This window comes from Triturus cristatus, chromosome 3_1 (genome assembly GCF_964204655.1).
Source record: "Triturus cristatus chromosome 3_1, aTriCri1.1, whole genome shotgun sequence".
In the NCBI taxonomy this organism is placed as follows: domain Eukaryota; kingdom Metazoa; phylum Chordata; class Amphibia; order Caudata; family Salamandridae; genus Triturus; species Triturus cristatus.
This window is the reverse complement of record NC_140583.1, coordinates 294,798,068-294,811,460: the sequence shown is the minus strand read 5'-3', so window position 1 is coordinate 294,811,460 and position 13,393 is coordinate 294,798,068.

Below are 13,393 nucleotides of genomic sequence, written 5' to 3'. Positions count from 1 at the left end.
AGACCGACAAAGGACTTTTGCTGGGCCCAGAACAACGATGCTACGTTGTCCCACGCATGGCAGGAAGCCTGCATCTCCCAGGCTAGACCCATTCATTCCTATCCCTGTTTCCAAATAACCAATGGTCTACTGTATAGAGTGGCTGGGCGGGATGAGAACCCTCAGCTATTGGTTCCCAAAGATTTCCGTGAACAAATACTTTTCTTTGTTCACTCCCACTTATTAGCCCTAAAGACCACACAAAACTTTCTTTGTTTCTTTTACTGGCCGGGTATCTATGCTCACATAAAAAAATACTGCCAAGAATGCCCAGTATGCCATAAGAAAAATCCTTACCGACCCCCTCCGGTCCCTCTTCAGCCCTTACCCATTATGGGCAAACCCTTTGAAAGGGTAGGTATGGACCTAATCGGTCCTTTACCAAAGTCAACCAAAGGGTTCCAGTATGTCCTTGTTCTTGTGGACTATTGCCCCCGGTTTCCTGAAGCTTTCCCTCTCAGAGCCCTGACCACTGCTAATATAGCGGACAAGCTGCTAGAATATTTTTCATGCGTAGGATTCCCTCATCAGATCCTAACTGACCTAGGCACCCAACTGACGCAGGTTTGTGGGATGTTGGACGTAAAACACATCAAGACCTCAGTCTATCATCCACAGACCGATGGCTTAGTTGAACGATACAACGGAACACTTAAGCTGACCTTATAAAAGATGCTTTCGGGTGAAGGAAAAAACTGGGACCGCCTTCTTCCCCACGCTCTCTTTGTCATACGAGGACAGGTCCAGAGCAGCCTGGGGTGTTCTTCCTTTGAATTGCTCTATGGTCGGCAGCCTCAAACCCTGTTGGAGATGACAAGAGAGGCTTGGAAGAAAGAAAGGAATAACACCAGCGAACTGCTTGAATACACCCGACATCTCCGGTCACAGATAGGGAAACTACGGGACCTAGCCCATGCCAACCTAGAGAGGAGTCAGAAGCTCCAAAAACATTTTTATGATAAAGGGAAAAAGTGGAGAACATTGCATGTGAACAACTGGGTACTCGTGCTCCTACCTACCTCTCTTGCCAAAGTCAAAAGCGAGATGAAGTGTAGAAATTTGGCAGAGATCGCTGTTAGCATTTAGCTGAAGCCATCTTGTTTCCAGCAGCCATTTTGTCAATCATGTGCTTTTTCCTTCTTCACTGTTGCTTGCCTTTGTGCTTTGCTCAAAGAACTGGCTATACTTAGCCTCTGCTACTCTGCACATCTGCAGAAGAGTCTGTAGCTGCCCATGCACCTACTCTAGTCTGTAAATGTCAGGTTGTTTTTACCAAAGTCAGCAACTCCTGGCTCCTCCTTTACTGTTGACTGTGCATTCTTTGTATGACCATTTATGTATGTTTTGAGCTCCTGTGTGGGTATAAAAGACCCATGGTTCTTCTACTCCTTGTGCTACTTCATACACTACCAAAGGGTGTTGTGTGAATGTAGTTCCACCTCATGAGGTTAATAAAATATCTTTTTACTATTTCAGCTTCCGTGCCAACTTCTATTTTCTGGTCTGAGGACTTTTGTGCAGAGAAGGGCGAACCCCTAGCACTGGTAGGCCTTGCTGAGGTCCACCTCTACAAATTGGCACCTGTCACATGGGGCTCATCGGCGACTCGGATACCCAAAGGAGCGGTCTTGATGGAGGATTGGAATCTCGCTACGGGTGATCACTGCGTGAGGAGACCCGTATCTTCGCAGCCCCGGCGCTTCTTCCACTTCTCCTGATATTGACCCTCCAAGATTCTTTCTGGTGTTCGCCGTGCAGAGACCATGTGTCAGGCTCACCTGAGGTCTCTGCGGGGACAGGAAGCAGGATACAGAAGACCGTTCCCCACGTCCCTCCACCACCAGTCCGCCCAACAAAGCAGAACGAGTGGATGGGGGGAAGATGGGAGACAAGGGAATGAGAAATAAGGCAGGTCCAGCGCACTTCCAGCACCTCGAGAGCCACCACTGAGATCCAAATGAAGTCCTGCAGACAAAAGGCGACGTTAGCAGACAGTTAGCTTAATAAGTAGACCAGCAATGACTCAACAAGTAACCCAGGATCTACCTGTAATGCTCCTCTCTTCCTCGGATGGTCAATCAAAAGGACAAATGACTTAAACGACCAGTGTGAAACTCCTACGAAGAAACAATAGCGTTAAGTATATACCTCTTATGTGCTGTAACCAAATGTATAGAGAGTGTCTCTACTCTTCTTACCCTTTTTAAGGAGCGGTGTCAAGGACGGTCAAGTGGCAGCGTTAAACCCTTTGGTTGTTATTAGCACAACCAATAATGTCCACTCATATGCTATAAGGTAGATTGTTCTTGGCACAATCCTATTGGAATCCTCTGATGCTTGTTAATGGCTCCTTGTCATACCGAGCATCACAGGAAAGCATAACAAAAAAAGGGCATTCGTTTTCGTAACGTTTTAGAAACATATAAGACACTACAACATGTAGGGATTAGCACAGCAGGAATTGGGGTTGCAGAAATGTGTAGCGGCTAATCATATAAGTAGATGCAGATGCCACAACGTCTTTGTACAAGCCCCTATCTCCCACCCCGAGAGACTATGATTCAGGGAAGGACGAAGTGTAACTGACGAGAGCTTCAAAACAGCCTGCTGCGAGAACTTCAACGAAGGGACAAGCCCCTCTAAATGCGCGGGAGCGCGTTACCGCCTGTATGTGGTGAAGTTCCCGCGAAGAACCAGTCCGACAAGCTTCTAGGGACTCCAGTTCAGGCCGCTCACTCAGAGATTCAAAACGGAAGAATCAGGAATCCAGGTGCGACGCTTCTCCTCGGACGATCAAGCTCCGGATGCGGAAGGGCATACCCGGAAGTGACGTGTCGTCTCCACAACTAGAACGCGAAGCGTCATGCTGTCCAAAACGAGGAGTTTTATATTGAGGGATGCGGAAGTACGCATGCGGCCGCGACTCCTTCTCGAGCACAGGTATGACACCATGTGGTCGATTCAGAACTTGGCAGTTGAAAGCTGATGGTTTGTGCTTGGTAAGGTCATCGACATTTGTTTGTTAGTATTTGGCCAAAAACTTGACTTGTTTGGATATATATACATTGCAATTTATATAGGCAGGTAATGAGAACATTTTGAAAAACTTGGACAGCACACTTTGAGTTAAGTGCTACTTTGCGTATAATATTGTATATACTACAATATTCTTGGCATGCCTGTTTCAAGCACACTTTGTGGAATGTGTTGCTTTCTTGGAGGTACCAACATGGATCTTGAACGGAATCAGCCGGCTCCCCCAGAGGGGACACCAAATAGGGATATGTATATTAAAAATGGTATTTCTTCTATAATGTACAGCACGTTGCGATGGCCTATAAATGGGTCATTTGATCTTAAAAAGATTCAGTATGTGGAGCAATGTGTGTTTAAACGTAAAAGTAGACAGGCTATGTTTGATTGTGTACGAATGTGGGAGAAAGAAGCGCGTGAAAGTGTGAGAAGAGAGTAAGCTTTGGTAGAAAAAGAACAATGCAAAAATATCTATGTGAAAGCGCTGGAACTGAAAAATAAAGAAATGAAGGAGATAAAAGAGAGAGAGGATAGGGAGCGTCGTTTACAGGTAAATGGCCAATACCCTGTCCGGCGCCCCCTTTACCCTCTACTTAATAAACCACAAGACGATTCCATTTTGTTAGATCTCTCCCCGCCTCCATACACTTTTCCCTCTGCCCCTACTGTTGATTCTGATGATGATATTTCTCCTACAGATCAGGATAAGTTAGGATCCGATGCTCAGCGTCAGACTCGCTCAATTCTACCGGCTGATCGTGCAGCCGCTCTTAGATCAGCTGCTCGCAAAGCAGCTCGTGATGACATTTCTGCTTCAGATCTTGTAGCTGATGTACAACAATGGCAGGATAGGGAACAGTTATATGTTGTAGAAACATTTACCACAGAAGTAATTGCACGGTTTAGAAAGCATTCCACAGAACTAGAGCCTGTTGATATAGCAAACGATTGTAAACAATTGCGTGACAGTCTTTTTCTCCCTTCTCAGGTGGCTGACTTAATTAGACGCTTGGTTAAACTGCGAGCTGAGGCATTCCGTTTGCGGGAGGAGGAAAAGGCAGCCGCTGCAGCTGAACAAACAAATCAGCCCTCGGTGTCGCAGGATGGCAACCCAGGGACAGATAAGGCTATTGTAGTTCATGGGAAACCAATGCGTGAAGCTGCGCCTTTGTATGTCCCTCCTAAGGGTACAGGAAAGGATGACGATAAAACGTCCGATGATGCGAAGGGATATTTTATTTATAATTGGGTCTATACTCCTTGGAGTAGAGCAGATGTTATGGCTCTTAAGACTGCTTTGCCAGACCCGCGGAAAAATTTGGCGGCTTTTTACGAAGAAGTTGAAGGAGCTATTGGTTCTTGTATTATGACTTTGCCTGATATTGATATGTTTTTTGGGCTTATCCTACCCCCTGATATGTGGAGATCTATTCGTAAAGTAGATGATCAGGCAGCTTTTGGAAATGTTTGGAGGAAATTAGAGAGGACAGATAGAGAACGGGAGCCAGCACAGAAACCGCAACAACTGATTTTAGACCTTCCAAGAGCTATAATTGTTCAATTGAAAACTCTCATTGCTCCTAAAAAGATAGATTGGACTATGTTAGCATCCTGTAAACAAAAGACAGATGAATCGGTCTCTGACTTTTTTACACGTTTTGAGGAGACATTCCACGACTTTAGTGGCCAGTCATTGACAGATGACACGGGCAGGCATCTGTCGATAAATTTATCGCGAACATGCTGCCAGGAATAGCTAGTCGCCTAAAAGCCAGCGAGAGTTCATGGATTACGTCATCTCCAGTCTCTCTTTTGACTATGGCTCAGTATTATGAACGTCAGGAATTGGAAGCTAAGGGTAACGAGGATAAATAGACTAAAGATTTAAAAAAGAAGGTTATGTTACTCAGGTGTATGGTCCATCCTATAGAGGTGGTGGCAGAGGCGGACGTGCGATGTACCGCCCTGGCGAACCCTCTTTTCCCTGAGTTACTTTGTCTTCTGAACAGTGTGTTAATTGTAAGGAGCTTGGACATTGGGTTGCTGATTGTCCACAATTGCGTACTCAGCAGTATCAGCGTGGTCGAGGACAAATGAGAGGCCGTTCAGGGAATTCAGGATATAGGGGTGGTATGGATTGTCGCACTAGGTTTGAAGCTGTTGATCATACTCAGAATTCTTCTAATACTTTTGATAGGCGTAATCAATATCAAATGTCTGCTTATCCGACTGCTGATTTGAAAGATTCTGCTTATGCATAGGAATGCCTAGGATGGGGTAAGGAATCAGTTGAAGTCCCAGTAGATCAGTAGGGTCCTTATGTTACTGCACACGTTTTAGGTTCCACTGATCGGTTTTTGGTTGACACTGGAGCTACTTGTAGCGCTCTGTCTAAACAATTGGTTCCAAGGGCTCCCCTGTCTGGCTTAACAATCACATTGATAGGTTTCAATGGGACTCCTTCCCTTAGCCCACTCTCACAACCACTTGCATTTCATGTTGATAATTTTCTGCTCCATGTCCATTTTTGCTTTCCCCTAACATGCCGGACAATATTGTGGGTCTTGATATGCTCAAGCATTTCCGGGCTACGATACGTTGTATCCCAAAAGGCTTGCGTGTTAATTTGAATGATAACTATCCCATGGTTGAGAAGTCCTATCTCATTAGAGAAGATATTGCCTTGGCATCACTCCCTAGTACTTTGTGGGCGACATCAGATACCGATTTGGGACAAATGGTTATCCCACCAGTCCATATTCAAGTGAGGGAAGGTGCTTCATTGCCTCGATTGCCTCAATACAAAATTTCCCGAGAAGGCGAAGAAGCATTAATACGTATTGTTCAAGATCTGATTGCAGTAGGAGTTGTGGAAGAAGTCCCTTACAATATTTGCAATAGTCCTATCCTTCCCATTTTAAAGAAAGATAATGATACTAAAATGTACAGGTTTATCATTGATTTGCGAGGGGTTAATAAAATTGTAGTGCCCCAATACCCGGTCGTCTCTGACATCATGACACTCCTTACCGTGGTTCCTCCAACTGCAACTACATTTTCTGTGATTGATCTGAAGAATGTTTTCTTCTCGATTCCTATTCATCCTGATAGCCGATATTTGTTCGGTTTCACTTTGAATGATCGATCCTTCAGATTCTGTACGGCTCCCAAGGGGTATACAGAGAGTCCTAATATTTACAGCCAAGCTTTAAAACAACAGCTTGATTCTTTCCCTGTACCAACAGGGGTGGCTCTCATACAATATGTCGTTGATATCTTGTTGGCAGCTGATACCTCTGAACAGTGTGAAGAAGGAACTCTGTTATTGCTTTCATTTCTTGCATCACACCATCACAAGGTTTCTCGAAAGAAATTGCAATATTGTAGACAGCAGGTTACCTATTTAGGTCACCTCCTGTCTAAGGAGGGACGTGCACTCACACCAGACCGCATTCAAGTTATTTTAGACACGCCTGTGCCTCGTACCCAGAAAGATGTTCGTGCATTTATTGGTCTTACTTCATTTTGTAGGCAATGGATTTTGGGCTTTTCACACATTGTAAAACCTTTGTTGGCCCTCTTGACTAAAGACACTCCAATGCCCCTCCCATGGACTACTGAATGTCAGAATGCTTTTCAGCAGTTGCGTCAAGCTTTATGTTCACCACCAGTATTAGGCACTCCAGACTACACTAAGGCTTTTACACTCTATGTAGACGAGAGGGACGGTTGTGCACTCTCAGTTCTAGTACAGACACATGGAGATAAGCAGCGTCCTTGTGCATATTTTTCAGCTGTTCTTGATCCAGTCGATCGTGCGTTGCCTGGGTGTTTTCGCTCTGTTGCAGCAGCAGCTGTGTCCATACGTCAGAGTGAATAGATAGTCCTGTCACATAGATTGGTTGTGCTAGTACCCCATGCAGTTGATGCCCTTTTGAACCAAACTAAAGCGCAGCATTTAACCAGTGCTCGTTTGACAGGATATGAACTGACACTTTTGGCCCCTCCTATCACTCTGAAAAGATGTTCAACCCTTAACCCGGCTACTCTGTTGCCATATCCGGTTTCATGATTGTATATTCCTTACTGAGGAACAGACAATGGGTCGTGTTGACCTACAAGACACACCCCTTTCAAAGGTTGATGGAGAATTATGGGTTGATGGGTCCTGTTTACAATTACCAGATGGTACGACTTCAGCTGCATATGCAATTACAATGCTTCACACTGTAGTTGAGACAGCTCGTATTCTACAGAAGTCAACCCAGGCAGCTGAGCTGATAGCACTAACAAGAGCGTGTGAACTTAGTACTGATTTGTCTGTTAATATCTATACAGATAGCCGCTATGCTTTTGGAGTGGCTCATGACTTTGGGCTACTCTGGAAGGAAAGAGGCTTCCTTACATCACATGGAACGCAAAAAGTGCATGGAGAATTAGTGCATAATCTCCTGACTGCCTTGACATATCCGAAGAAGATAGCAATGCAATGCAGTCAAGCACTACACATCAGTATACGTAGTGAAGTCACAGGCTGAATGTTGGCACGATACCAGGCAGGAAGTGCTTGATATGCAGCGATCTGCCTCTACAGAAGAACTTGAGCAATGGTCTAAGGAGGGAACATTGGATGATGAGGGCTGTTGGAGGAATAAAGACATGACTAAATGGAGACTGCCCACAGCCTATTTACATCCTATGATTCATATGGCACATGGGCCAGCACATGTTGGAGCATCCTCAATAATGAAGTTGCTTACGCAAGTTTGGGATCATCCAGAAACTGCTGGCATGGCTAAAAAGATAGTGCAGTCCTGCTTGATTTGTATCCAGCACAATCCTGGAAAAGGGACACGAACTCCAGCAGGAGGGTTTGCTACACCAACTGCGCCATTTGAGGTTTTGCAGATGGATTACATCCAGCTTGAACGCTGTAATAATTTAAAGTATGTTCTTGTAGTGGTATGTGCTTTTAGTAAGTGGATGGAAGCATACCCTACGAAAGATAATACAACTCTTACTACAGCGAAGGTGCTTCTAAAGGAATTCTTCCCTAGATTTGGTGTTTGCAAACTTTTGTGGAGTGATAACAGACCCCATTTTATTGGGCAAGTTGTTGAGTATGTCTAGAAAGGATTGGGGATTAAGCAGAAGTTTCATGCTGCCTTCCACCCACAATCAGCAGGACTAGTCGAACGATATAATGCTACTCTTAAGTTTAAACTAGCTAAAATCCAGGCTTCCACATCTCTGAAGTGGCCTGATGCACTACCCTTGGCATTACTGTCCATTAGATCAGTACCGCATACACGATCTGGCCTCACACTGTATGAGGTGGTATTCGGTAGGCCTATGAATATTTGGGGGATTCCTAAGCCACGCCCCATACATGATGTACCTTGTGTTATGATGAACGATTATCTATCGCAGTTGACTGATAGTCTGCTTTCTATTCATCAACAGGTTCGAGAAGCTCTTCTTGACTGGTCGAAAGGTGAAGGCCACAAGCTGCGGCCCGGTGACCATGTGATGGTCAAGGTCTTCCAGAGATCGAGCAGCTTGGAGCCTAGGTGGCGCGGCCCGGAGCAAGTCCTCCTCGCTACGAGAACTGCAGTCCGAGTGACCAATCGGAAGAACTGGGGGCACTCCACGCACTGCAAAAAGGTGCCATCTGCCTTGGTGGAACCTGCTGCACTTGCCGACCATCGACACATCCTGGACACAGAGAGAGGCCAAGCCATATCACCTGAGGAATCTGAGGAAGTCTTCCCAGACCACACGATCCCTGGTACATCTCGATATCAGCTACGACCCCGGAGAGAAACAACATTGCTGTAAGAGACTGGTTGAGCAACCGTCCTGGGTTAGTGAAAAACTGAGCTGCAAAGGGGGGGGGATCTATTAGTGACACCCATCTCAAACTCAGAGAAGAAACCAACGGCTGGCCAGGTCTTTAGAGCTCCAATGGTTTTGTTACTTCAACAACAAGATGAATGTGCCTATGGAGAAAGCATCAACTGCTGCAAGGATTTACGACAAGAGGATTATGTGTGTTGTTGGGTTTACTGTCAGTATGACCACTATGGCAGTGATAACTTGGGTTGTAGAGGAAGTGGCTCCTGCTCGACAAATACTGACTGTCACTACTCCAGCTCCCATTGAACACCACTATTTTACTCTCCCTTACCATGAGCAAAAACATAGACAGTCTTATCTGAACAGCACGTTCATTCAGATGTTGCACCACACGCACAATGCTACGAACATTACTGACTGTTGGGTGTGTGGAATGATGCCAGCTCATCAGAAAAAGGGAGGAACACCTTTCATTCCTCTTCCCTTTTCCCACAACGGCTCTTGTCAAGCCTGGTTTGCACTTCTATTGGCTTCTCAAGTGGCTAATATTACTGATATGGGTGTAGGGAGATTAAACTACTACCTTAATAAAGCATGTTATCTTGATGAAGAAGGTGATCCGCAAGCTAAAGGGACTAAATGGGAGATGGAGGAGTACTGACAAGGAAATGCTTCTGCACATTATGTTTACCCAAATACTCAAACTGATAAAGGTAATGGACCATTTGTTATAGCTGTCACTAGAGCCCGAGCAGATTTTTTTAAAAAAACTTTATTTGTAACTTTTAACAAGATACAGCAACGCAGTTTTATGTCAGGCAGTGCAATCAATCCCATACATGAGTATACAGCCTTCATTTCTATATCTAATGTTTAACTTCATATCCAGTCAAACAACAAGGTACAGGTGGCGGTGGCATACCAGCAGTATTATTAATATCCCCATCTTATGTTTACATCAGTTCATAATATCGCTTCCCAACAACATCTACCACTCACTTTCAAGTCCAATGCCATTTATGGCGAGGTTGTGTTCATGGAGTCTTGGGCCAGGAGATAACCTTGCAGTGGTCCCCAAATATCTTTGGGTTTAGAGGCAGGAGGCAATAATTCAGCATACGTGGTGGTCTGTTCTTGACAATACATCAAATCTGCAAGCCATTCCTTAAACTTCGGCGCACGCCCCCTTCCCCATCTACATGCCACCTTTCGCTTTGCCAACAAAAAGGATAAAGTTATGAATTTCCTATATTTGTTAGGCAACTGTTTCGTATAGCCTAATAACGCAAGAAGCGGGTCCCTGACCATTCTAATATCAACCATCTTCTCCAGTGCTGTGAACACTTGGTCCCAGTATTCCTGTATTTTCACACATTCCCAGGCCAAGTGCATAAATCCCGCCCCCGGCTGCTTACACCTTTCACAACGGTCATTATCTGCCAGCTGGAATCTAAGTTTTTTTACTGGCGTGTAATACAATCAATGTAAATATTTATAGTGTAACACTCGCAGCTTACAGCTGGCCGGTATCTGCACTGTTTGGAGGCAGCAATACCGCCACTGGTCGTCCGTGATGTCTCGCCCCATATCCTCCTCCCAATGCTGCCTAGCCGAACCAATCACTCGCCCTCCATGTGTATGTATCGTGTGGTATGGACCAGATACAAGGTGCTATCCATCTTTGGATCCCAGCATCTGATGTAGTGGACCCAGACATTCCGGTTCCTGCGGGAAGTCGGGGAGGTGCGACCTCATTCCTTTTCGCAGTCGCACATATAAAAACACATCTAGTGGCGTGTACTGCATCTCCTGTATGAACTGATCGAGAGTGTGCATTTGTCCTTCAAAAAAGAGATCTCCCCACGTGCTAATGCGAGCCCTTTTCCAGAGATCGCTGAATCCCTTCTCCTGCAACAGAGAGAGACTGTAATGATAAGTTAGGGGCAACCTAGGGGGAATATAGGAGAGGTATGTTCAGGTGCTTTGCTATCTGGCACCATGCATCAACCGTGCCAGTTGTTGTAGTAGCCTGCTCCGCTCGAGCACGCATCGAGCCGTGTATAAGGCCGTTAAGTTGTTTGGGTTCTGCAAGCCAATCCCCCACCGCCACTTCTGGCATACAGCGGGGGGATAGACCCAATAATACGCAAAATGCGCCTGGGCGCTCAAAAAGTACACCTCGAAATCAGGAATGTTAAGCCCTCCCTGATCATACAGCCTGGTCAATATGGACCATCTCAATCGCGGTTGTTTCCCGCCCCAGAGTAATCTAATGAGCTCAGAGCGCAATCGCTGAAAGAAGAATTTCCCAGGATGGTAGGGTATATTAAGAAATAGATAAAGAAATTGTGGGAGTATTATCATTTTTAGGTCTCGCCTGAGCCAGCGCTTTAGCGCTGCTCTGGCGAGAGCTTTAGTAAACGGGGGATTTGGAAGTGCAAACTAGTGCTTTCAGGCCTCCAAATACAGTGCATGTGCGCCGGGCGTGCGCACCATTTGGCAGCCTGCGTGATCATTTCGCGGCCGCTTTGATGTTCACAGTGAGCCGCGCGGCCACTGAGAACATCAAAGCGGCCGCGAAAGTGCTCACCATTTGCCAGCCTGCGTGCCTCTCTCCCCTACCCCCTCCCTTATCCCACTTCCTGCTTGTTCTCTTTGTGTTACTGCAGCCCACCACTGCCCCGGTTTCATATTTTAAATTAACGCGGTTGCTTCTAAGCGTTGCCAAAGAATACAAGATGCTGATATCACCAATTTTATCACAACTGGCCGAGGGACTTTGTCTAAATGTCAGCATGGATGTTTAAAGAGTGGGTCTGAAAAAATAAGCAGTGTTGGGAAGAGTCATTTGAAACTGTTACAGCGCAAACGGAATGGAAACTTTCGAACAACATTCTCATCTCAGTAAGAAACTTGCCAGCTTGCTGTTTAATCAGCATCCATATGTACAACTTTATGAAAGCCACATTACAGCTCCTACCAATAATAACGATCTTTACCAGGGGGCGACATTTCTTTTTATTGTACCACTGCAGACTCGCTGGGTGCCATCTGTGTGGGTCATGTTACAAATGTTGCTTTCGGTTTCGCGGACTTGTTAAAGCTGGAAAACACCTCCCCGCCTCCTCCTCTCCTACCCCTTCCTTTCCTCCCCCGGCTCCTTCCTGCCTCCTCCTTTTTTGGCGGCAGAGCTAGTAAACAAGCGACAAAGCCACTCCACCCTAAATTAACATCAGTACAGCGCCCAATAACCCTCCTAATTCACCCTTTACTGTGAATGCAAACTTACATTTTTAGGGTAAGTTTTCCGATATTGCAGCCAATAAAGTTCACATTTCATGTTTTGCTGCTTCTCTCTTCAAATTTACCTTCACATTAACAATCTCCCCCAACCCCCCACCCTCGAACTATTTTTCGTATGGGAAAGATTCCCCTTTTAAAACACTTCCACCAATATTCACTGAAAAGCACACTACAGTTAGAACATCGTGCCCTATAAAACTAAGCTCCATATAGAATCGACCCTCTTAGAAGCACACCACCCTCAAACAGTCCTTCTATGCCTACAACACCCATAAGACAATTTATCCTAAATGAACATCATCTTATGAGAAAATCCACATAATACACATTCTGCTGCAGCAGCATCCTTCCCACATTACTTTTTCTGCAGGGCCACTCACCTTCAGCTTTTTTTATTAAAACTTTGACACATGCTGAACACAAGCCACAATACTCCACAATATAGCTTAAACACATTAGCAAAGCCAATAGCTCTGGCTAAACACTTATAAGATCCCAAAGGCGAGACCTATTGGCTTTGCCAATGCTTGTTATGATAGACGCACGCCCCGCCAGCGAAAGGGGTAGGGAAATCCAGTGCGTCACGTTTGTGCTTAGGCGCTCCATAGCTGTGCCATAGTTCGCTCTTATAGTCTCAGCCCTATCCCTGGTTATCTGTACCCCTAGGTACTTTAACTCAGCTTGGCACCACTCCAGCGGAAAATCAAGTGGGAACGGAGTGACTGCCTCCGTAAGTGGGAACACCTGAGATTTCCCCCAATTAATACCCACTCCAGACAGCCTGCTGAAGCGTATGAATTCTCGTAATAGAGGATTTATGTTGTCTTTGGGATCCCTTACATAGAGCGTGATGTCATCTGCATAGAGCGATATCAATAACTGTCTGAGGCAACAACGGAACGCCTTATCCTGATGGACCTGCCGCAGCCTAGAGGCCAGTGGTTCCACCGCGATAGCAAATAACAGCGGGGACAGCGGACACCCCTGACGGGTCCCCCTGGATATCAGAAGTCGCTGAGATAAGTGCCCGTTAATCTAAATTCTGGCCGAGGGTTGGTGATATAATAACTGAAGCCATGATAACTACAGACGTGGAAAGCCCATCCTCTGCAATACTCCAAATAAATAATCCCATTCCACTAAATCAAACGCCTTGGTGGCA